Below are 24,403 nucleotides of genomic sequence, written 5' to 3'. Positions count from 1 at the left end.
CATCTCAAGGATCAAAAACATTCAGGGGTATGAGAAATGATTACGGCCATACACAGCTACACAGGTTGAACTGGATGGACTATTGTCTTTATTCAACCTCAACTACTATGTAACTACGGAAGTATAGATTTGACACTCTACACTTGCCAACCGGCCAATACATATATACGTCCTCCGTTTAAACCTAAATACCGGTGTTATGGCAGCAGATCGCTGCCATAACCCCAATATTTTTTTTAAAAGGTGGGCGGTTGGCTTTCCGATAAGTGTGGTCCCAGCGGCGGATTCGCCGCAGGATCACCCTTCCAGGATGACGGAAGAGGTGCCCCTCCCGAACCTTTTCCCCGCTTACAGGACCCGCCGGCAGCGGGGAAAACAATCCGATCCCGGTGTTCCGTGAAAAAACCATACCCGTGAAAATTCCCTACCCTCGTCACTTCCGGTGCACCTACGTCATTGAACAGCTGAGGAGCTTAGCATTGCGCATGCTCGGAGGGTATGGAATTTTCACGGTAGTGTGTTGTAACGTTACACCGCATCAGCTGTTGCGGCGGTTACATTAAAACAGCTCGGCTGCAACATGAGTCATCTCCGCTCCTACCCCTGTCACTTCCCTGATCTCGGCTACTAAATGTAAAAGCGGCTGCGGATAAATCACGGAACCGAGATCTCCGTGATTTAGATTTCATAGATCCGCCGCCTTTACATTTAGTAGCCGAGATCAGGGAAGTGACAGGGGTAGGAGCGGAGATGATTCATGTTGCAGCCGAGCTGTTTTAATGTAACCGCCGCAACAGCTGATGCGGTGTAACATTACAACACACTACTGTGAAAATTCCATACCCTCCGAGCATGCGCAATGCTAAGCTCCTCAGCTGTTCAATGACGTATCCGGAGATGTGAGCATGCGCACTGCTACGCTGCTCAGCTGTTCCGTTACGTTTCTGACAGGAAATGACGTGGGTATGGAATTTTCACGAGGTATGGTTTTCTAACGTTACACCGAATCCTCACAGACAGGATGTCGAGTGAGGGCAAGCTTCAGCCTTTAGAAGCACTTTAACTATAACTACCTAAGCAGTATAATATTGTGGGATACTTACTATGCTGGCCTGGCTGAATGTAACCTCTTCGTCTCTTCCTCTCTCCGCTCCTCCTTGTTCCATTTCTGATCTTTCCCTCTCTTCTTTCTCTCTTTCTTTCCATTGTAAATAATCGTGTAGATTTTGGAAGTGGGACATCTCTCTAAATTTGATATCGGAAGATCTTCGCTTCTCATGACCTTTCTTTCTGAAATCATCTTTTTTCCTTTCCTCCTCAAGTCTCCTTCGCTCTTCTCTGGCGACAGCATCGGCCCTCAACCGTTCTTCTCCCTCCCACTTCATCTCCATCTCCCGGATCTTGTTCCTTCGCTCTTCCTCCATGGCTTTCTGCCCCTTTTTGCAGCCACTTTATCTTGATTGGCTAGGAGCTCTATCAGGCGCTGTCTCTCTACCTCCTCCTTCCTCGACCTCATGCGCTTCTCTTTTTAGCTGCTCTTCTTCTCCTTTTTTGCTTCTTTCATCTTTGATTATCCGCCTTAACTGCGTCCACTATTGCTTTCTTTTCTCGGAGTGCCGCCTCACTCGGATCGTAGATCACTCGGTTCTCCATTTTGACCTATAAAGAAAAAAAACAAACAAATGGTGAGTTGAAGTGAAGTAGAAATGTTAAAGTGGAACTCAAATGTTTTTGTGTAAAATTTAGATAGGGGAAAGGGTTCGAGTATTTCCAAATTTTCCAAGGTTCCTTGTTTTCTGTATGCTGACTGGGAAAGTTTCTTCTCACTTCCTTTCATCTCAGCTGGAGAGAAAGTGAGCAGAATCCTCAGACAGCAATAACCCAACTGAGGTGCTAACCCCTTAGTTATTCTCAAGCCGGTGCGGTCTCTTGTGACACCCCCCCTGCCCCCAATGAGGAAGAAGACCTCCAGCTACCCAGAGGTCTTTGTTCTTCCATCCTCCAGTCCAAAACTGCTAGTTTGTGAGAGACTACCCAAGCAGTATGATAATACACGGTACTTACTCTTTTCATGAATTGCCACGGAGGTCCTATAAGGCAAGACAGAATTAAGTTGCAGCAACAGGCTTTCTTTACGTTTCTTTTTTTTTGGTTTCCAGGAGAAGTTGAACATACATTTTCTCCATTTTATTTTGCCTCTTGTTTGTGTTTCCTCCTCTCCCTCATTTCTTCCTCTCTCTCCTGTATTTCATCAGACTCGCTTCTCTCCATAGGAGCCTAGAAAAAAAAAAAAAAAAAAGGTTAAGTAGAAGTACAAAATAGGAGTATGGCTACGTTTAAAAGACTTTTGGACGTACATCTCAAGGATCAAAAACATTCAGGGGTATGAGAAATGATTACGGCCATACACAGCTACACAGGTTGAACTGGATGGACTATTGTCTTTATTCAACCTCAACTACTATGTAACTACGGAAGTATAGATTTGACACTCTACACTTGCCAACCGGCCAATACATATATACGTCCTCCGTTTAAACCTAAATACCGGTGTTATGGCAGCAGATGGCTGCCATAACCCCAATATTTTTTTTAAAAGGTGGGCGGTTGGCTTTCCGATAAGTGTGGTCCCAGCGGCGGATTCGCCGCAGGATCACCCTTCCAGGATGACGGAAGAGGTGCCCCTCCCGAACCTTTTCCCCGCTTACAGGACCCGCCGGCAGCGGGGAAAACAATCCGATCCCGGTGTTCCGTGAAAAAACCATACCCGTGAAAATTCCCTACCCTCGTCACTTCCGGTGCACCTACGTCATTGAACAGCTGAGGAGCTTAGCATTGCGCATGCTCGGAGGGTATGGAATTTTCACGGTAGTGTGTTGTAACGTTACACCGCATCAGCTGTTGCGGCGGTTACATTAAAACAGCTCGGCTGCAACATGAGTCATCTCCGCTCCTACCCCTGTCACTTCCCTGATCTCGGCTACTAAATGTAAAAGCGGCTGCGGATAAATCACGGAACCGAGATCTCCGTGATTTAGATTTCATAGATCCGCCGCCTTTACATTTAGTAGCCGAGATCAGGGAAGTGACAGGGGTAGGAGCGGAGATGATTCATGTTGCAGCCGAGCTGTTTTAATGTAACCGCCGCAACAGCTGATGCGGTGTAACATTACAACACACTACTGTGAAAATTCCATACCCTCCGAGCATGCGCAATGCTAAGCTCCTCAGCTGTTCAATGACGTATCCGGAGATGTGAGCATGCGCACTGCTACGCTGCTCAGCTGTTCCGTTACGTTTCTGACAGGAAATGACGTGGGTATGGAATTTTCACGAGGTATGGTTTTCTAACGTTACACCGAATCCTCACAGACAGGATGTCGAGTGAGGGCAAGCTTCAGCCTTTAGAAGCACTTTAACTATAACTACCTAAGCAGTATAATATTGTGGGATACTTACTATGCTGGCCTGGCTGAATGTAACCTCTTCGTCTCTTCCTCTCTCCGCTCCTCCTTGTTCCATTTCTGATCTTTCCCTCTCTTCTTTCTCTCTTTCTTTCCATTGTAAATAATCGTGTAGATTTTGGAAGTGGGACATCTCTCTAAATTTGATATCGGAAGATCTTCGCTTCTCATGACCTTTCTTTCTGAAATCATCTTTTTTCCTTTCCTCCTCAAGTCTCCTTCGCTCTTCTCTGGCGACAGCATCGGCCCTCAACCGTTCTTCTCCCTCCCACTTCATCTCCATCTCCCGGATCTTGTTCCTTCGCTCTTCCTCCATGGCTTTCTGCCCCTTTTTGCAGCCACTTTATCTTGATTGGCTAGGAGCTCTATCAGGCGCTGTCTCTCTACCTCCTCCTTCCTCGACCTCATGCGCTTCTCTTTTTAGCTGCTCTTCTTCTCCTTTTTTGCTTCTTTCATCTTTGATTATCCGCCTTAACTGCGTCCACTATTGCTTTCTTTTCTCGGAGTGCCGCCTCACTCGGATCGTAGATCACTCGGTTCTCCATTTTGACCTATAAAGAAAAAAAACAAACAAATGGTGAGTTGAAGTGAAGTAGAAATGTTAAAGTGGAACTCAAATGTTTTTGTGTAAAATTTAGATAGGGGAAAGGGTTTGAGTATTTCCAAATTTTCCAAGGTTCCTTGTTTTCTGTATGCTGACTGGGAAAGTTTCTTCTCACTTCCTTTCATCTCAGCTGGAGAGAAAGTGAGCAGAATCCTCAGACAGCAATAACCCAACTGAGGTGCTAACCCCTTAGTTATTCTCAAGCCGGTGCGGTCTCTTGTGACACCCCCCCTGCCCCCAATGAGGAAGAAGACCTCCAGCTACCCAGAGGTCTTTGTTCTTCCATCCTCCAGTCCAAAACTGCTAGTTTGTGAGAGACTACCCAAGCAGTATGATAATACACGGTACTTACTCTTTTCATGAATTGCCACGGAGGTCCTATAAGGCAAGACAGAATTAAGTTGCAGCAACAGGCTTTCTTTACGTTTCTTTTTTTTTGGTTTCCAGGAGAAGTTGAACATACATTTTCTCCATTTTATTTTGCCTCTTGTTTGTGTTTCCTCCTCTCCCTCATTTTTTCCTCTCTCTCCTGTATTTCATCAGACTCGCTTCTCTCCATAGGAGCCTAGAAAAAAAAAAAAAAAAAAGGTTAAGTAGAAGTACAAAATAGGAGTATGGCTAAGTTTAAAAGACTTTTGGACGTACATCTCAAGGATCAAAAACATTCAGGGGTATGAGAAATGATTACGGCCATACACAGCTACACAGGTTGAACTGGATGGACTATTGTCTTTATTCAACCTCAACTACTATGTAACTACGGAAGTATAGATTTGACACTCTACACTTGCCAACCGGCCAATACATATATACGTCCTCCGTTTAAACCTAAATACCGGTGTTATGGCAGCAGATCGCTGCCATAACCCCAATATTTTTTTTAAAAGGTGGGCGGTTGGCTTTCCGATAAGTGTGGTCCCAGTGGCGGATTCGCCGCAGGATCACCCTTCCAGGATGACGGAAGAGGTGCCCCCCCCTCCCTCCCGCCGCGTCCCGAACCTTTTCCCAGCTTACAGGACCCGCCGGCAGCGGGGAAAACAATCCGATCCCGGTGTTCCGTGAAAAAACCATACCCGTGAAAATTCCCTACCCTCGTCACTTCCGGTGCACCTACGTCATTGAACAGCTGAGGAGCTTAGCATTGCGCATGCTCGGAGGGTATGGAATTTTCACGGTAGTGTGTTGTAACGTTACACCGCATCAGCTGTTGCGGCGGTTACATTAAAACAGCTCGGCTGCAACATGAGTCATCTCCGCTCCTACCCCTGTCACTTCCCTGATCTCGGCTACTAAATGTAAAAGCGGCTGCGGATAAATCACGGAACCGAGATCTCCGTGATTTAGATTTCATAGATCCGCCGCCTTTACATTTAGTAGCCGAGATCAGGGAAGTGACAGGGGTAGGAGCGGAGATGATTCATGTTGCAGCCGAGCTGTTTTAATGTAACCGCCGCAACAGCTGATGCGGTGTAACATTACAACACACTACTGTGAAAATTCCATACCCTCCGAGCATGCGCAATGCTAAGCTCCTCAGCTGTTCAATGACGTATCCGGAGATGTGAGCATGCGCACTGCTACGCTGCTCAGCTGTTCCTATACGTTTCTGACAGGAAATGACGTGGGTATGGAATTTTCACGAGGTATGGTTTTCTAACGTTACACCGAATCCTCACAGACAGGATGTCGAGTGAGGGCAAGCTTCAGCCTTTAGAAGCACTTTAACTATAACTACCTAAGCAGTATAATATTGTGGGATACTTACTATGCTGGCCTGGCTGAATGTAACCTCTTCCTCTCTCCGCTCCTCCTTGTTCCATTTCTGATCTTTCCCTCTCTTCTTTCTCTCTTTCTTTCCATTGTAAATAATCGTGTCGATTTTGGAAGTGGGACATCTCTCTAAATTTGATATCGGAAGATCTTCGCTTCTCATGACCTTTCTTTCTGAAATCATCTTTTTTCCTTTCCTCCTCAAGTCTCCTTCGCTCTTCTCTGGCGACAGCATCGGCCCTCAACCGTTCTTCTCCCTCCCACTTCATCTCCATCTCCCGGATCTTGTTCCTTCGCTCTTCCTCCATGGCTTTCTGCCCCTTTTTGCAGCCACTTTATCTTGATTGGCTAGGAGCTCTATCAGGCGCTGTCTCTCTACCTCCTCCTTCCTCGACCTCATGCGCTTCTCTTTTTAGCTGCTCTTCTTCTCCATTTTTGCTTCTTTCATCTTTGATTATCCGCCTTAACTGCGTCCACTATTGCTTTCTTTTCTCTGAATGCCTCCTCACTCGGATCGTAGATCACTCGGTTCTCCATTTTGACCTATAAAGAAAAAAAAAACAAAAAACAAATGGTGAGTTGAAGTGAAGTAGAAATGTTAAAGTGGAACTCAAATGTTTTTGTGTAAAATTTAGATAGGGGAAAGGGTTCGAGTATTTCCAAATTTTCCAAGGTTCCTTGTTTTCTGTATGCTGACTGGGAAAGTTTCTTCTCACTTCCTTTCATCTCAGCTGGAGAGAAAGTGAGCAGAATCCTCAGACAGCAATAACCCAACTGAGGTGCTAACCCCTTAGTTATTCTCAAGCCGGTGCGGTCTCTTGTGACACCCCCCTGCCCCCAATGAGGAAGAAGACCTCCAGCTACCCAGAGGTCTTTGTTCTTCCATCCTCCAGTCCAAAACTGCTAGTTTGTGAGAGACTACCCAAGCAGTATGATAATACACGGTACTTACTCTTTTCATGAATTGCCACGGTGGTCCTATAAGGCAAGACCGAATTAAGTGTCAGAAACAGGCTTTCTTTACGTTTCTTTTTTTTTGGTTTCCAGGAGAAGTTGAACATACATTTTCTCCATTTTATTTTGCCTCTTGTTTGTGTTTCCTCCTCTCCCTCATTTCTTCCTCTCTCTCCTGTATTTCATCAGACTCGCTTCTCTCCATAGGAGCCTAGAAAAAAAAAAAAAAAAAAGGTTAAGTAGAAGTACAAAATAGTAGTAGGAGTATGGCTACGTTTAAAAGACTTTTGGACGTACATCTCAAGGATCAAAAACATTCAGGGGTATGAGAAATGATTACGGCCATACACAGCTACACAGGTTGAACTGGATGGACTATTGTCTTTATTCAACCTCAACTACTATGTAACTACGGAAGTATAGATTTGACACTCTACACTTGCCAACCGGCCAATACATATATACGTCCTCCGTTTAAACCCAAATACCGGTGTTATGGCAGCAGATCGCTGCCATAACCCCAATATTTTTTTTAAAAGGTGGGCGGTTGGCTTTCCGATAAGTGTGGTCCCAGCGGCGGATTCGCCGCAGGATCACCCTTCCAGGATGACGGAAGGGGTGCCCCTCCCGAACCTTTTCCCCGCTTACAGGACCCGCCGGCAGCGGGGAAAACAATCCGATCCCGGTGTTCCGTGAAAAAACCATACCCGTGAAAATTCCCTACCCTCGTCACTTCCGGTGCACCTACGTCATTGAACAGCTGAGGAGCTTAGCATTGCGCATGCTCGGAGGGTATGGAATTTTCACGGTAGTGTGTTGTAACGTTACACCGCATCAGCTGTTGCGGCAGTTACATTAAAACAGCTCGGCTGCAACATGAGTCATCTCCGCTCCTACCCCTGTCACTTCCCTGATCTCGGCTACTAAATGTAAAAGCGGCTGCGGATAAATCACGGAACCGAGATCTCCATGATTTAGACTTCATAGATCCGCTGCCTTTACATTTAGTAGCCGAGATCAGGGAAGTGACAGGGGTAGGAGCGGAGATGATTCATGTTGCAGCCGAGCCGTTTTAATGTAACCGCCGCAACAGCTGATGCGGTGTAACGTTACAACACACTACTGTGAAAATTCCATACCCTCCGAGCATGCGCAATGCTAAGCTCCTCAGCTGTTCAATGACGTATCCGGAGATGTGAGCATGCGCACTGCTACGCTGCTCAGCTGTTCCATTACGTTTCTGACAGGAAATGACGTGGGTATGGAATTTTCACGAGGTATGGTTTTCTAACGTTACACCGAATCCTCAGAGACAGGATGTCGAGTGAGGGCAAGCTTCAGCCTTTAGAAGCACTTTAACTATAACTACCTAAGCAGTATAATATTGTGGGATACTTACTATGCTGGCCTGGCTGAATGTAACCTCTTCGTCTCTTCCTCTCTCCGCTCCTCCTTGTTCCATTTCTGATCTTTCCCTCTCTTCTTTCTCTCTTTCTTTCCATTGTAAATAATCGTGTAGATTTTGGAAGTGGGACATCTCTCTAAATTTGAGATCGGAAGATCTTCGCTTCTCATGACCTTTCTTTCTGAAATCATCTTTTTTCCTTTCCTCCTCAAGTCTCCTTCGCTCTTCTCTGGCGACAGCATCGGCCCTCAACCGTTCTTCTCCCTCCCACTTCATCTCCATCTCCCGGATCTTGTTCCTTCGCTCTTCCTCCATGGCTTTCTGCCCCTTTTTGCAGCCACTTTCTCTTGATTGGCTAGGAGCTCTATCAGGCGCTGTCTCTCTACCTCCTCCTTCCTCGACCTCATGCGCTTCTCTTTTTAGCTGCTCTTCTTCTCCTTTTTTGCTTCTTTCATCTTTGATTATCCGCCTTAACTGCGTCCACTATTGCTTTCTTTTCTCGGAATGCCGCCTCACTCGGATCGTAGATCACTCGGTTCTCCATTTTGACCTATAAATAAAAAAAAAACAAATGGTGAGTTGAAGTGAAGTAGAAATGTTAAAGTGGAACTCAAATGTTTTTGTGTAAAATTTAGATAGGGGAAAGGGTTCGAGTATTTCCAAATTTTCCAAGGTTCCTTGTTTTCTGTATGCTGACTGGGAAAGTTTCTTCTCACTTCCTTTCATCTCAGCTGGAGAGAAAGTGAGCAGAATCCTCAGACAGCAATAACCCAACTGAGGTGCTAACCCCTTAGTTATTCTCAAGCCGGTGCGGTCTCTTGTGACACCCCCCTGCCCCCAATGAGGAAGAAGACCTCCAGCTACCCAGAGGTCTTTGTTCTTCCATCCTCCAGTCCAAAACTGCTAGTTTGTGAGAGACTACCCAAGCAGTATGATAATACACGGTACTTACTCTTTTCATGAATTGCCACGGAGGTCCTATAAGGCAAGACAGAATTAAGTGTCAGAAACAGGCTTTCTTTACGTTTCTTTTTTTTTGGTTTCCAGGAGAAGTTGAACATACATTTTCTCCATTTTATTTTGCCTCTTGTTTGTGTTTCCTCCTCTCCCTCATTTCTTCCTCTCTCTCCTGTATTTCATCAGACTCGCTTCTCTCCATAGGAGCCTAGGAAAAAAAAAAAAAGGTTAAGTAGAAGTACAAAATAGTAGTAGGAGTATGGCTACGTTTAAAAGACTTTTGGACGTACATCTCAAGGATCAAAAACATTCAGGGGTATGAGAAATGATTACGGCCATACACAGCTACACAGGTTGAACTGGATGGACTATTGTCTTTATTCAACCTCAACTACTATGTAACTACGGAAGTATAGATTTGACACTCTACACTTGCCAACCGGCCAATACATATATACGTCCTCCGTTTAAACCTAAATACCGGTGTTATGGCAGCAGATGGCTGCCATAACCCCAATATTTTTTTTAAAAGGTGGGCGGTTGGCTTTCCGATAAGTGTGGTCCCAGCGGCGGATTCGCCGCAGGATCACCCTTCCAGGATGACGGAAGAGGTGCCCCCCCCCTCCCGAACCTTTTCCCCGCTTACAGGACCCGCCGGCAGCGGGGAAAACAATCCGATCCCGGTGTTCCGTGAAAAAACCATACCCGTGAAAATTCCCTACCCTCGTCACTTCCGGTGCACCTACGTCATTGAACAGCTGAGGAGCTTAGCATTGCGCATGCTCGGAGGGTATGGAATTTTCACGGTAGTGTGTTGTAACGTTACACCGCATCAGCTGTTGCGGCGGTTACATTAAAACAGCTCGGCTGCAACATGAGTCATCTCCGCTCCTACCCCTGTCACTTCCCTGATCTCGGCTACTAAATGTAAAAGCGGCTGCGGATAAATCACGGAACCGAGATCTCCATGATTTAGACTTCATAGATCCGCTGCCTTTACATTTAGTAGCCGAGATCAGGGAAGTGACAGGGGTAGGAGCGGAGATGATTCATGTTGCAGCCGAGCTGTTTTAATGTAACCGCCGCAACAGCTGATGCGGTGTAACGTTACAACACACTACTGTGAAAATTCCATACCCTCCGAGCATGCCCAATGCTAAGCTCCTCAGCTGTTCAATGACGTATCCGGAGATGTGAGCATGCGCACTGCTACGCTGCTCAGCTGTTCCGTTACGTTTCTGACAGGAAATGACGTGGGTATGGAATTTTCACGAGGTATGGTTTTCTAACGTTACACCGAATCCTCACAGACAGGATGTCGAGTGAGGGCAAGCTTCAGCCTTTAGAAGCACTTTAACTATAACTACCTAAGCAGTATAATATTGTGGGATACTTACTATGCTGGCCTGGCTGAATGTAACCTCTTCGTCTCTTCCTCTCTCCGCTCCTCCTTGTTCCATTTCTGATCTTTCCCTCTCTTCTTTCTCTCTTTCTTTCCATTGTAAATAATCGTGTAGATTTTGGAAGTGGGACATCTCTCTAAATTTGATATCGGAAGATCTTCGCTTCTCATGACCTTTCTTTCTGAAATCATCTTTTTTCCTTTCCTCCTCAAGTCTCCTTCGCTCTTCTCTGGCGACAGCATCGGCCCTCAACCGTTCTTCTCCCTCCCACTTCATCTCCATCTCCCGGATCTTGTTCCTTCGCTCTTCCTCCATGGCTTTCTGCCCCTTTTTGCAGCCACTTTATCTTGATTGGCTAGGAGCTCTATCAGGCGCTGTCTCTCTACCTCCTCCTTCCTCGACCTCATGCGCTTCTCTTTTTAGCTGCTCTTCTTCTCCTTTTTTGCTTCTTTCATCTTTGATTATCCGCCTTAACTGCGTCCACTATTGCTTTCTTTTCTCGGAATGCCGCCTCACTCGGATCGTAGATCACTCGGTTCTCCATTTTGACCTATAAAGAAAAAAAACAAACAAATGGTGAGTTGAAGTGAAGTAGAAATGTTAAAGTGGAACTCAAATGTTTTTGTGTAAAATTTAGATAGGGGAAAGGGTTCGAGTATTTCCAAATTTTCCAAGGTTCCTTGTTTTCTGTATGCTGACTGGGAAAGTTTCTTCTCACTTCCTTTCATCTCAGCTGGAGAGAAAGTGAGCAGAATCCTCAGACAGCAATAACCCAACTGAGGTGCTAACCCCTTAGTTATTCTCAAGCCGGTGCGGTCTCTTGTGACACCCCCCTGCCCCCAATGAGGAAGAAGACCTCCAGCTACCCAGAGGTCTTTGTTCTTCCATCCTCCAGTCCAAAACTGCTAGTTTGTGAGAGACTACCCAAGCAGTATGATAATACACGGTACTTACTCTTTTCATGAATTGCCACGGAGGTCCTATAAGGCAAGACAGAATTAAGTGTCAGAAACAGGCTTTCTTTACGTTTCTTTTTTTTTGGTTTCCAGGAGAAGTTGAACATACATTTTCTCCATTTTATTTTGCCTCTTGTTTGTGTTTCCTCCTCTCCCTCATTTCTTCCTCTCTCTCCTGTATTTCATCAGACTCGCTTCTCTCCATAGGAGCCTAGAAAAAAAACAAAAAAAAGGTTAAGTAGAAGTACAAAATAGTAGTAGGAGTATGGCTACGTTTAAAAGACTTTTGGACGTACATCTCAAGGATCAAAAACATTCAGGGGTATGAGAAATGATTACGGCCATACACACCTACACAGGTTGAACTGGATGGACTATTGTCTTTATCCAACCTCAACTACTATGTAACTACGGAAGTATAGATTTGACACTCTACACTTGCCAACCGGCCAATACATATATACGTCCTCCGTTTAAACCTAAATACCGGTGTTATGGCAGCAGATCGCTGCCATAACCCCAATATTTTTTTTAAAAGGTGGGCGGTTGGCTTTCCGATAAGTGTGGTCCCAGCGGCGGATTCGCCGCAGGATCACCCTTCCAGGATGACGGAAGAGGTGCCCCTCCCGAACCTTTTCCCCGCTTACAGGACCCGCCGGCAGCGGGGAAAACAATCCGATCCCGGTGTTCCGTGAAAAAACCATACCCGTGAAAATTCCCTACCCTCGTCACTTCCGGTGCACCTACGTCATTGAACAGCTGAGGAGCTTAGCATTGCGCATGCTCGGAGGGTATGGAATTTTCACGGTAGTGTGTTGTAACGTTACACCGCATCAGCTGTTGCGGCGGTTACATTAAAACAGCTCGGCTGCAACATGAGTCATCTCCGCTCCTACCCCTGTCACTTCCCTGATCTCGGCTACTAAATATAAAAGCGGCTGCGGATAAATCACGGAACCGAGATCTCCGTGATTTAGATTTCATAGATCCGCCGCCTTTACATTTAGTAGCAGAGATCAGGGAAGTGACAGGGGTAGGAGCGGAGATGATTCATGTTGCAGCCGAGCTGTTTTAATGTAACCGCCGCAACAGCTGATGCGGTGTAACATTACAACACACTACTGTGAAAATTCCATACCCTCCGAGCATGCGCAATGCTAAGCTCCTCAGCTGTTCAATGACGTATCCGGAGATGTGAGCATGCGCACTGCTACGCTGCTCAGCTGTTCCGTTACGTTTCTGACAGGAAATGACGTGGGTATGGAATTTTCACGAGGTATGGTTTTCTAACGTTACACCGAATCCTCACAGACAGGATGTCGAGTGAGGGCAAGCTTCAGCCTGTAGAAGCACTTTAACTATAACTACCTAAGCAGTATAATATTGTGGGATACTTACTATGCTGGCCTGGCTGAATGTAACCTCTTCGTCTCTTCCTCTCTCCGCTCCTCCTTGTTCCATTTCTGATCTTTCCCTCTCTTCTTTCTCTCTTTCTTTCCATTGTAAATAATCGTGTCGATTTTGGAAGTGGGACATCTCTCTAAATTTGATATCGGAAGATCTTCGCTTCTCATGACCTTTCTTTCTGAAATCATCTTTTTTCCTTTCCTCCTCAAGTCTCCTTCGCTCTTCTCTGGCGACAGCATCGGCCCTCAACCGTTCTTCTCCCTCCCACTTCATCTCCATCTCCCGGATCTTGTTCCTTCGCTCTTCCTCCATGGCTTTCTGCCCCTTTTTGCAGCCACTTTATCTTGATTGGCTAGGAGCTCTATCAGGCGCTGTCTCTCTACCTCCTCCTTCCTCGACCTCATGCGCTTCTCTTTTTAGCTGCTCTTCTTCTCCTTTTTTGCTTCTTTCATCTTTGATTATCCGCCTTAACTGCGTCCACTATTGCTTTCTTTTCTCTGAATGCCGCCTCACTCGGATCGTAGATCACTCGGTTCTCCATTTTGACCTATAAAGAAAAAACAAAACAAACAAATGGTGAGTTGAAGTGAAGTAGAAATGTTAAAGTGGAACTCAAATGTTTTTGTGTAAAATTTAGATAGGGGAAAGGGTTCGAGTATTTCCAAATTTTCCAAGGTTCCTTGTTTTCTGTATGCTGACTGGGAAAGTTTCTTCTCACTTCCTTTCATCTCAGCTGGAGAGAAAGTGAGCAGAATCCTCAGACAGCAATAACCCAACTGAGGTGCTAACCCCTTAGTTATTCTCAAGCCGGTGCGGTCTCTTGTGACACCCCCCTGCCCCCAATGAGGAAGAAGACCTCCAGCTACCCAGAGGTCTTTGTTCTTCCATCCTCCAGTCCAAAACTGCTAGTTTGTGAGAGACTACCCAAGCAGTATGATAATACACGGTACTTACTCTTTTCATGAATTGCCACGGAGGTCCTATAAGGCAAGACAGAATTAAGTGTCAGAAACAGGCTTTCTTTACGTTTCTTTTCTTTTTTGGTTTCCAGGAGAAGTTGAACATACATTTTCTCCATTTTATTTTGCCTCTTGTTTGTGTTTCCTCCTCTCCCTCATTTCTTCCTCTCTCTCCTGTATTTCATCAGACTCGCTTCTCTCCATAGGAGCCTAGGAAAAAAAAAAAAAGGTTAAGTAGAAGTACATAATAGTAGTAGGAGTATGGCTACGTTTAAAAGACTTTTGGACGTACATCTCAAGGATCAAAAACATTCAGGGGTATGAGAAATGATTACGGCCATACACAGCTACACAGGTTGAACTGGATGGACTATTGTCTTTATTCAACCTCAACTACTATGTAACTACGGAAGTATAGATTTGACACTCTACACTTGCCAACCGGCCAATACATATATACGTCCTCCGTTTAAACCTAAATACCGGTGTTATGGCAGCAGATCGCTGCCATAACCCCAATATTTTTTTTTAAAGGTGGGCGGTTGGCTTTCCGATAAGTGTGGTCCCAGCGGCGGATTCGCCGCAGGATCACCCTTCCAGGATGACGGAAGAGGTGCCCCTCCCGAACCTTTTCCCCGCTTACAGGACCCGCCGGCAGCGGGGAAAACAATCCGATCCCGGTGTTCCGTGAAAAAACCATACCCGTGAAAATTCCCTACCCTCGTCACTTCCGGTGCACCTACGTCATTGAACAGCTGAGGAGCTTAGCATTGCGCATGCTCGGAGGGTATGGAATTTTCACGGTAGTGTGTTGTAACGTTACACCGCATCAGCTGTTGCGGCGGTTACATTAAAACAGCTCGGCTGCAACATGAGTCATCTCCGCTCCTACCCCTGTCACTTCCCTGATCTCGGCTACTAAATGTAAAAGCGGCTGCGGATAAAATCACGGAACCGAGATCTCCGTGATTTAGATTTCATAGATCCGCCGCCTTTACATTTAGTAGCCGAGATCAGGGAAGTGACAGGGGTAGGAGCGGAGATGATTCATGTTGCAGCCGAGCTGTTTTAATGTAACCGCCGCAACAGCTGATGCGGTGTAACATTACAACACACTACTGTGAAAATTCCATACCCTCCGAGCATGCGCAATGCTAAGCTCCTCAGCTGTTCAATGACGTATCCGGAGATGTGAGCATGCGCACTGCTACGCTGCTCAGCTGTTCCGTTACGTTTCTGACAGGAAATGACGTGGGTATGGAATTTTCACGAGGTATGGTTTTCTAACGTTACACCGAATCCTCACAGACAGGATGTCGAGTGAGGGCAAGCTTCAGCCTTTAGAAGCACTTTAACTATAACTACCTAAGCAGTATAATATTGTGGGATACTTACTATGCTGGCCTGGCTGAATGTAACCTCTTCCTCTCTCCGCTCCTCCTTGTTCCATTTCTGATCTTTCCCTCTCTTCTTTCTCTCTTTCTTTCCATTGTAAATAATCGTGTCGATTTTGGAAGTGGGACATCTCTCTAAATTTGATATCGGAAGATCTTCGCTTCTCGTGACCTTTCTTTCTGAAATCATCTTTTTTCCTTTCCTCCTCAAGTCTCCTTCGCTCTTCTCTGGCGACAGCATCGGCCCTCAACCGTTCTTCTCCCTCCCACTTCATCTCCATCTCCCGGATCTTGTTCCTTCGCTCTTCCTCCATGGCTTTCTGCCCCTTTTTGCAGCCACTTCATCTTGATTGGCTAGGAGCTCTATCAGGCGCTGTCTCTCTACCTCCTCCTTCCTCGACCTCATGCGCTTCTCTTTTTAGCTGCTCTTCTTCTCCTTTTTTGCTTCTTTCATCTTTGATTATCCGCCTTAACTGCGTCCACTATTGCTTTCTTTTCTCGGAATGCCGCCTCACTCGGATCGTAGATCACTCGGTTCTCCATTTTGACCTATAAAGAAAAAACAAACAAATGGTGAGTTGAAGTGAAGTAGAAATGTTAAAGTGGAACTCAAATGTTTTTGTGTAAAATTTAGATAGGGGAAAGGGTTCGAGTATTTCCAAATTTTCCAAGGTTCCTTGTTTTCTGTATGCTGACTGGGAAAGTTTCTTCTCACTTCCTTTCATCTCAGCTGGAGAGAAAGTGAGCAGAATCCTCAGACAGCAATAACCCAACTGAGGTGCTAACCCCTTAGTTATTCTCAAGCCGGTGCGGTCTCTTGTGACACCCCCCTGCCCCCAATGAGGAAGAAGACCTCCAGCTACCCAGAGGTCTTTGTTCTTCCATCCTCCAGTCCAAAACTGCTAGTTTGTGAGAGACTACCCAAGCAGTATGATAATACACGGTACTTACTCTTTTCATGAATTGCCACGGAGGTCCTATAAGGCAAGACAGAATTAAGTGTCAGAAACAGGCTTTCTTTACGTTTCTTTTTTTTTGGTTTCCAGGAGAAGTTGAACATACATTTTCTCCATTTTATTTTGCCTCTTGTTTGTGTTTCCTCCTCTCCCTCATTTCTTCCTCTCTCTCCTGTATTTCATCAGACTCGCTTCTCTCCATAGGAGCCTAGAAAAAAAAAAAAAAAAAAAAGGTTAAGTAGAAGTACAAAATAGTAGGAGTATGGCTACGTTTAAAAGACTTTTGGACGTACATCTCAAGGATCAAAAACATTCAGGGGTATGAGAAATGATTACGGCCATACACAGCTACACAGGTTGAACTGGATGGACTATTGTCTTTATTCAACCTCAACTACTATGTAACTACGGAAGTATAGATTTGACACTCTACACTTGCCAACCGGCCAATACATATATACGTCCTCCGTTTAAACCTAAATACCGGTGTTATGGCAGCAGATGGCTGCCATAACCCCAATATTTTTTTTAAAAGGTGGGCGGTTGGCTTTCCGATAAGTGTGGTCCCAGCGGCGGATTCGCCGCAGGATCACCCTTCCAGGATGACGGAAGAGGTGCCCCCCCCCTCCCGAACCTTTTCCCCGCTTACAGGACCCGCCGGCAGCGGGGAAAACAATCCGATCCCGGTGTTCCGTGAAAAAACCATACCCGTGAAAATTCCCTACCCTCGTCACTTCCGGTGCACCTACGTCATTGAACAGCTGAGGAGCTTAGCATTGCGCATGCTCGGAGGGTATGGAATTTTCACGGTAGTGTGTTGTAACGTTACACCGCATCAGCTGTTGCGGCGGTTACATTAAAACAGCTCGGCTGCAACATGAGTCATCTCCGCTCCTACCCCTGTCACTTCCCTGATCTCGGCTACTAAATGTAAAAGCGGCTGCGGATAAATCACGGAACCGAGATCTCCGTGATTTAGACTTCATAGATCCGCTGCCTTTACATTTAGTAGCAGAGATCAGGGAAGTGACAGGGGTAGGAGCGGAGATGATTCATGTTGCAGCCGAGCTGTTTTAATGTAACCGCCGCAACAGCTGATGCGGTGTAACGTTACAACACACTACTGTGAAAATTCCATACCCTCCGAGCATGCCCAATGCTAAGCTCCTCAGCTGTTCAATGACGTATCCGGAGATGTGAGCATGCGCACTGCTACGCTGCTCAGCTGTTCCGTTACGTTTCTGACAGGAAATGACGTGGGTATGGAATTTTCACGAGGTATGGTTTTCTAACGTTACACCGAATCCTCACAGACAGGATGTCGAGTGAGGGCAAGCTTCAGCCTTTAGAAGCACTTTAACTATAACTACCTAAGCAGTATAATATTGTGGGATACTTACTATGCTGGCCTGGCTGAATGTAACCTCTTCGTCTCTTCCTCTCTCCGCTCCTCCTTGTTCCATTTCTGATCTTTCCCTCTCTTCTTTCTCTCTTTCTTTCCATTGTAAATAATCGTGTAGATTTTGGAAGTGGGACATCTCTCTAAATTTGATATCGGAAGATCTTCGCTTCTCATGACCTTTCTTTCTGAAATCATCTTTTTTCCTTTCCTCCTCAAGTCTCCTTCGCTCTTCTCTGGCGACAGCATCGGCCCTCAACCGTTCTTCTCCCTCCCACTTCATCTCCATCTCCCGGATCTTGTTCCTTCGCTCTTCCTCCATGGCTTTCTGCCCCTTTTTGCAGCCACTTTATCTTGATTGGCTAGGAGCTCTATCAGGCGCTGTCTCTCTACCTCCTCCTTCCTCGACCTCATGCGCTTCTCTTTTTAGCTGCTCTTCTTCTCCTTTTTTGCTTCTTTCATCTTTGATTATCCGCCTTAACTGCGTCCACTATTGCTTTCTTTTCTCGGAATGCCGCCTCACTCGGATCGTAGATCACTCGGTTCTCCATTTTGACCTATAAAGAAAAAAAACAAACAAATGGTGAGTTGAAGTGAAGTAGAAATGTTAAAGTGGAACTCAAATGTTTTTGTGTAAAATTTAGATAGGGGAAAGGGTTCGAGTATTTCCAAATTTTCCAAGGTTCCTTGTTTTCTGTATGCTGACTGGGAAAGTTTCTTCTCACTTCCTTTCATCTCAGCTGGAGAGAAAGTGAGCAGAATCCTCAGACAGCAATAACCCAACTGAGGTGCTAACCCCTTAGTTATTCTCAAGCCGGTGCGGTCTCTTGTGACACCCCCCTGCCCCCAATGAGGAAGAAGACCTCCAGCTACCCAGAGGTCTTTGTTCTTCCATCCTCCAGTCCAAAACTGCTAGTTTGTGAGAGACTACCCAAGCAGTATGATAATACACGGTACTTACTCTTTTCATGAATTGCCACGGAGGTCCTATAAGGCAAGACAGAATTAAGTGTCAGAAACAGGCTTTCTTTACGTTTCTTTTTTTTTGGTTTCCAGGAGAAGTTGAACATACATTTTCTCCATTTTATTTTGCCTCTTGTTTGTGTTTCCTCCTCTCCCTCATTTCTTCCTCTCTCTCCTGTATTTCATCAGACTCGCTTCTCTCCATAGGAGCCTAGAAAAAAAACAAAAAAAAGGTTAAGTAGAAGTACAAAATAGTAGTAGGAGTATGGCTACGTTTAAAAGACTTTTGGACGTACATCTCAAGGATCAAAAACATTCAGGGGTATGAGAAATGATTACGGCCATACACACCTACACAGGTTGAACTGGATGGACTATTGTCTTTATCCAACCTCAACTACTATGTAACTACGGAAGTATAGATTTGACACTCTACACTTGCCAACCGGCCAATACATATATACGTCCTCCGTTTAAACCTAAATACCGGTGTTATGGCAGCAGATCGCTGCCATAACCCCAATATTTTTTTTAAAAGGTGGGCGGTTGGCTTTCCGATAAGTGTGGTCCCAGCGGCGGATTCGCCGCAGGATCACCCTTCCAGGATGACGGAAGAGGTGCCCCTCCCGAACCTTTTCCCCGCTTACAGGACCCGCCGGCAGCGGGGAAAACAATCCGATCCCGGTGTTCCGTGAAAAAACCATACCCGTGAAAATTCCCTACCCTCGTCACTTCCGGTGCACCTACGTCATTGAACAGCTGAGGAGCTTAGCATTGCGCATGCTCGGAGGGTATGGAATTTTCACGGTAGTGTGTTGTAACGTTACACCGCATCAGCTGTTGCGGCGGTTACATTAAAACAGCTCGGCTGCAACATGAGTCATCTCCGCTCCTACCCCTGTCACTTCCCTGATCTCGGCTACTAAATATAAAAGCGGCTGCGGATAAATCACGGAACCGAGATCTCCGTGATTTAGATTTCATAGATCCGCCGCCTTTACATTTAGTAGCAGAGATCAGGGAAGTGACAGGGGTAGGAGCGGAGATGATTCATGTTGCAGCCGAGCTGTTTTAATGTAACCGCCGCAACAGCTGATGCGGTGTAACATTACAACACACTACTGTGAAAATTCCATACCCTCCGAGCATGCGCAATGCTAAGCTCCTCAGCTGTTCAATGACGTATCCGGAGATGTGAGCATGCGCACTGCTACGCTGCTCAGCTGTTCCGTTACGTTTCTGACAGGAAATGACGTGGGTATGGAATTTTCACGAGGTATGGTTTTCTAACGTTACACCGAATCCTCACAGACAGGATGTCGAGTGAGGGCAAGCTTCAGCCTGTAGAAGCACTTTAACTATAACTACCTAAGCAGTATAATATTGTGGGATACTTACTATGCTGGCCTGGCTGAATGTAACCTCTTCGTCTCTTCCTCTCTCCGCTCCTCCTTGTTCCATTTCTGATCTTTCCCTCTCTTCTTTCTCTCTTTCTTTCCATTGTAAATAATCGTGTCGATTTTGGAAGTGGGACATCTCTCTAAATTTGATATCGGAAGATCTTCGCTTCTCGTGACCTTTCTTTCTGAAATCATCTTTTTTCCTTTCCTCCTCAAGTCTCCTTCGCTCTTCTCTGGCGACAGCATCGGCCCTCAACCGTTCTTCTCCCTCCCACTTCATCTCCATCTCCCGGATCTTGTTCCTTCGCTCTTCCTCCATGGCTTTCTGCCCCTTTTTGCAGCCACTTCATCTTGATTGGCTAGGAGCTCTATCAGGCGCTGTCTCTCTACCTCCTCCTTCCTCGACCTCATGCGCTTCTCTTTTTAGCTGCTCTTCTTCTCCTTTTTTGCTTCTTTCATCTTTGATTATCCGCCTTAACTGCGTCCACTATTGCTTTCTTTTCTCGGAATGCCGCCTCACTCGGATCGTAGATCACTCGGTTCTCCATTTTGACCTATAAAGAAAAAACAAACAAATGGTGAGTTGAAGTGAAGTAGAAATGTTAAAGTGGAACTCAAATGTTTTTGTGTAAAATTTAGATAGGGGAAAGGGTTCGAGTATTTCCAAATTTTCCAAGGTTCCTTGTTTTCTGTATGCTGACTGGGAAAGTTTCTTCTCACTTCCTTTCATCTCAGCTGGAGAGAAAGTGAGCAGAATCCTCAGACAGCAATAACCCAACTGAGGTGCTAACCCCTTAGTTATTCTCAAGCCGGTGCGGTCTCTTGTGACACCCCCCTGCCCCCAATGAGGAAGAAGACCTCCAGCTACCCAGAGGTCTTTGTTCTTCCATCCTCCAGTCCAAAACTGCTAGTTTGTGAGAGACTACCCAAGCAGTATGATAATACACGGTACTTACTCTTTTCATGAATTGCCACGGAGGTCCTATAAGGCAAGACAGAATTAAGTGTCAGAAACAGGCTTTCTTTACGTTTCTTTTTTTTTGGTTTCCAGGAGAAGTTGAACATACATTTTCTCCATTTTATTTTGCCTCTTGTTTGTGTTTCCTCCTCTCCCTCATTTCTTCCTCTCTCTCCTGTATTTCATCAGACTCGCTTCTCTCCATAGGAGCCTAGGAAAAAAAAAAAAAGGTTAAGTAGAAGTACAAAATAGTAGTAGGAGTATGGCTACGTTTAAAAGACTTTTGGACGTACATCTCAAGGATCAAAAACATTCAGGGGTATGAGAAATGATTACGGCCATACACAGCTACACAGGTTGAACTGGATGGACTATTGTCTTTATTCAACCTCAACTACTATGTAACTACGGAAGTATAGATTTGACACTCTACACTTGCCAACCGGCCAATACATATATACGTCCTCCGTTTAAACCTAAATACCGGTGTTATGGCAGCAGATGGCTGCCATAACCCCAATATTTTTTTTAAAAGGTGGGCGGTTGGCTTTCCGATAAGTGTGGTCCCAGCGGCGGATTCGCCGCAGGATCACCCTTCCAGGATGACGGAAGAGGTGCCCCCCCCCTCCCGAACCTTTTCCCCGCTTACAGGACCCGCCGGCAGCGGGGAAAACAATCCGATCCCGGTGTTCCGTGAAAAAACCATACCCGTGAAAATTCCCTACCCTCGTCACTTCCGGTGCACCTACGTCATTGAACAGCTGAGGAGCTTAGCATTGCGCATGCTCGGAGGGTATGGAATTTTCACGGTAGTGTGTTGTAACGTTACACCGCATCAGCTGTTGCGGCGGTTACATTAAAACAGCTCGGCTGCAACATGAGTCATCTCCGCTCCTACCCCTGTCACTTCCCTGATCTCGGCTACTAAATGTAAAAGCGGCTGCGGATAAATCACGGAACCGAGATCTCCATGATTTAGACTTCATAGATCCGCTGCCTTTACATTTAGTAGCCGAGATCAGGGAAGTGACAGGGGTAGGAGCGGAGATGATTCATGTTGCAGCCGAGCTGTTTTAATGTAACCGCCGCAACAGCTGATGCGGTGTAACGTTACAACACACTACTGTGAAAATTCCATACCCTCCGAGCATGCCCAATGCTAAGCTCCTCAGCTGTTCAATGACGTATCCGGAGATGTGAGCATGCGCACTGCTACGCTGCTCAGCTGTTCCGTTACGTTTCTGACAGGAAATGACGTGGGTATGGAATTTTCACGAGGTATGGTTTTCTAACGTTACACCGAATCCTCACAGACAGGATGTCGAGTGAGGGCAAGCTTCAGCCTTTAGAAGCACTTTAACTATAACTACCTAAGCAGTATAATATTGTGGGATACTTACTATGCTGGCCTGGCTGAATGTAACCTCTTCGTCTCTTCCTCTCTCCGCTCCTCCTTGTTCCATTTCTGATCTTTCCCTCTCTTCTTTCTCTCTTTCTTTCCATTGTAAATAATCGTGTAGATTTTGGAAGTGGGACATCTCTCTAAATTTGATATCGGAAGATCTTCGCTTCTCATGACCTTTCTTTCTGAAATCATCTTTTTTCCTTTCCTCCTCAAGTCTCCTTCGCTCTTCTCTGGCGACAGCATCGGCCCTCAACCGTTCTTCTCCCTCCCACTTCATCTCCATCTCCCGGATCTTGTTCCTTCGCTCTTCCTCCATGGCTTTCTGCCCCTTTTTGCAGCCACTTTATCTTGATTGGCTAGGAGCTCTATCAGGCGCTGTCTCTCTACCTCCTCCTTCCTCGACCTCATGCGCTTCTCTTTTTAGCTGCTCTTCTTCTCCTTTTTTGCTTCTTTCATCTTTGATTATCCGCCTTAACTGCGTCCACTATTGCTTTCTTTTCTCGGAGTGCCGCCTCACTCGGATCGTAGATCACTCGGTTCTCCATTTTGACCTATAAAGAAAAAAAACAAACAAATGGTGAGTTGAAGTGAAGTAGAAATGTTAAAGTGGAACTCAAATGTTTTTGTGTAAAATTTAGATAGGGGAAAGGGTTCGAGTATTTCCAAATTTTCCAAGGTTCCTTGTTTTCTGTATGCTGACTGGGAAAGTTTCTTCTCACTTCCTTTCATCTCAGCTGGAGAGAAAGTGAGCAGAATCCTCAGACAGCAATAACCCAACTGAGGTGCTAACCCCTTAGTTATTCTCAAGCCGGTGCGGTCTCTTGTGACACCCCCCCCTGCCCCCAATGAGGAAGAAGACCTCCAGCTACCCAGAGGTCTTTGTTCTTCCATCCTCCAGTCCAAAACTGCTAGTTTGTGAGAGACTACCCAAGCAGTATGATAATACACGGTACTTACTCTTTTCATGAATTGCCACGGAGGTCCTATAAGGCAAGACAGAATTAAGTTGCAGCAACAGGCTTTCTTTACGTTTCTTTTTTTTTGGTTTCCAGGAGAAGTTGAACATACATTTTCTCCATTTTATTTTGCCTCTTGTTTGTGTTTCCTCCTCTCCCTCATTTCTTCCTCTCTCTCCTGTATTTCATCAGACTCGCTTCTCTCCATAGGAGCCTAGAAAAAAAAAAAAAAAAGGTTAAGTAGAAGTACAAAATAGTAGTAGGAGTATGGCTACGTTTAAAAGACTTTTGGACGTACATCTCAAGGATCAAAAACATTCAGGGGTATGAGAAATGATTACGGCCATACACAGCTACACAGGTTGAACTGGATGGACTATTGTCTTTATTCAACCTCAACTACTATGTAACTACGGAAGCATAGATTTGACACTCTACACTTGCCAACCGGCCAATACATATATACGTCCTCAGTTTAAACTTAAATACCGGTGTTATGGCAGCAGATCGCTGCCATAACCCCAATATTTTTTTTAAAAGGTGGGCGGTTGGCTTTCCGATAAGTGTGGTCCCAGCGGCGGATTCGCCGCAGGATCACCCTTCCAGGATGACGGAAGAGGTGCCCCTCCCGAACCTTTTCCCCGCTTACAGGACCCGCCGGCAGCGGGGAAAACAATCCGATCCCGGTGTTCCGTGAAAAAAACCATACCCGTGAAAATTCCCTACCCTCGTCACTTCCGGTGCACCTACGTCATTGAACAGCTGAGGAGCTTAGCATTGCGCATGCTCGGAGGGTATGGAATTTTCACGGTAGTGTGTTGTAACGTTACACCGCATCAGCTGTTGCGGCGGTTACATTAAAACAGCTCGGCTGCAACATGAGTCATCTCCGCTCCTACCCCTGTCACTTCCCTGATCTCGGCTACTAAATGTAAAAGCGGCTGCGGATAAAATCACGGAACCGAGATCTCCGTGATTTAGATTTCATAGATCCGCCGCCTTTACATTTAGTAGCCGAGATCAGGGAAGTGACAGGGGTAGGAGCGGAGATGATTCATGTTGCAGCCGAGCTGTTTTAATGTAACCGCCGCAA

This window comes from Pelophylax lessonae (genome assembly GCF_965119305.1).
Source record: "Pelophylax lessonae genome assembly, chromosome: 2".
Lineage (NCBI taxonomy): Eukaryota > Metazoa > Chordata > Amphibia > Anura > Ranidae > Pelophylax > Pelophylax lessonae.
The sequence above is the reverse complement of the archived record's forward strand: the minus strand, read 5'-3'. Positions refer to the sequence as shown.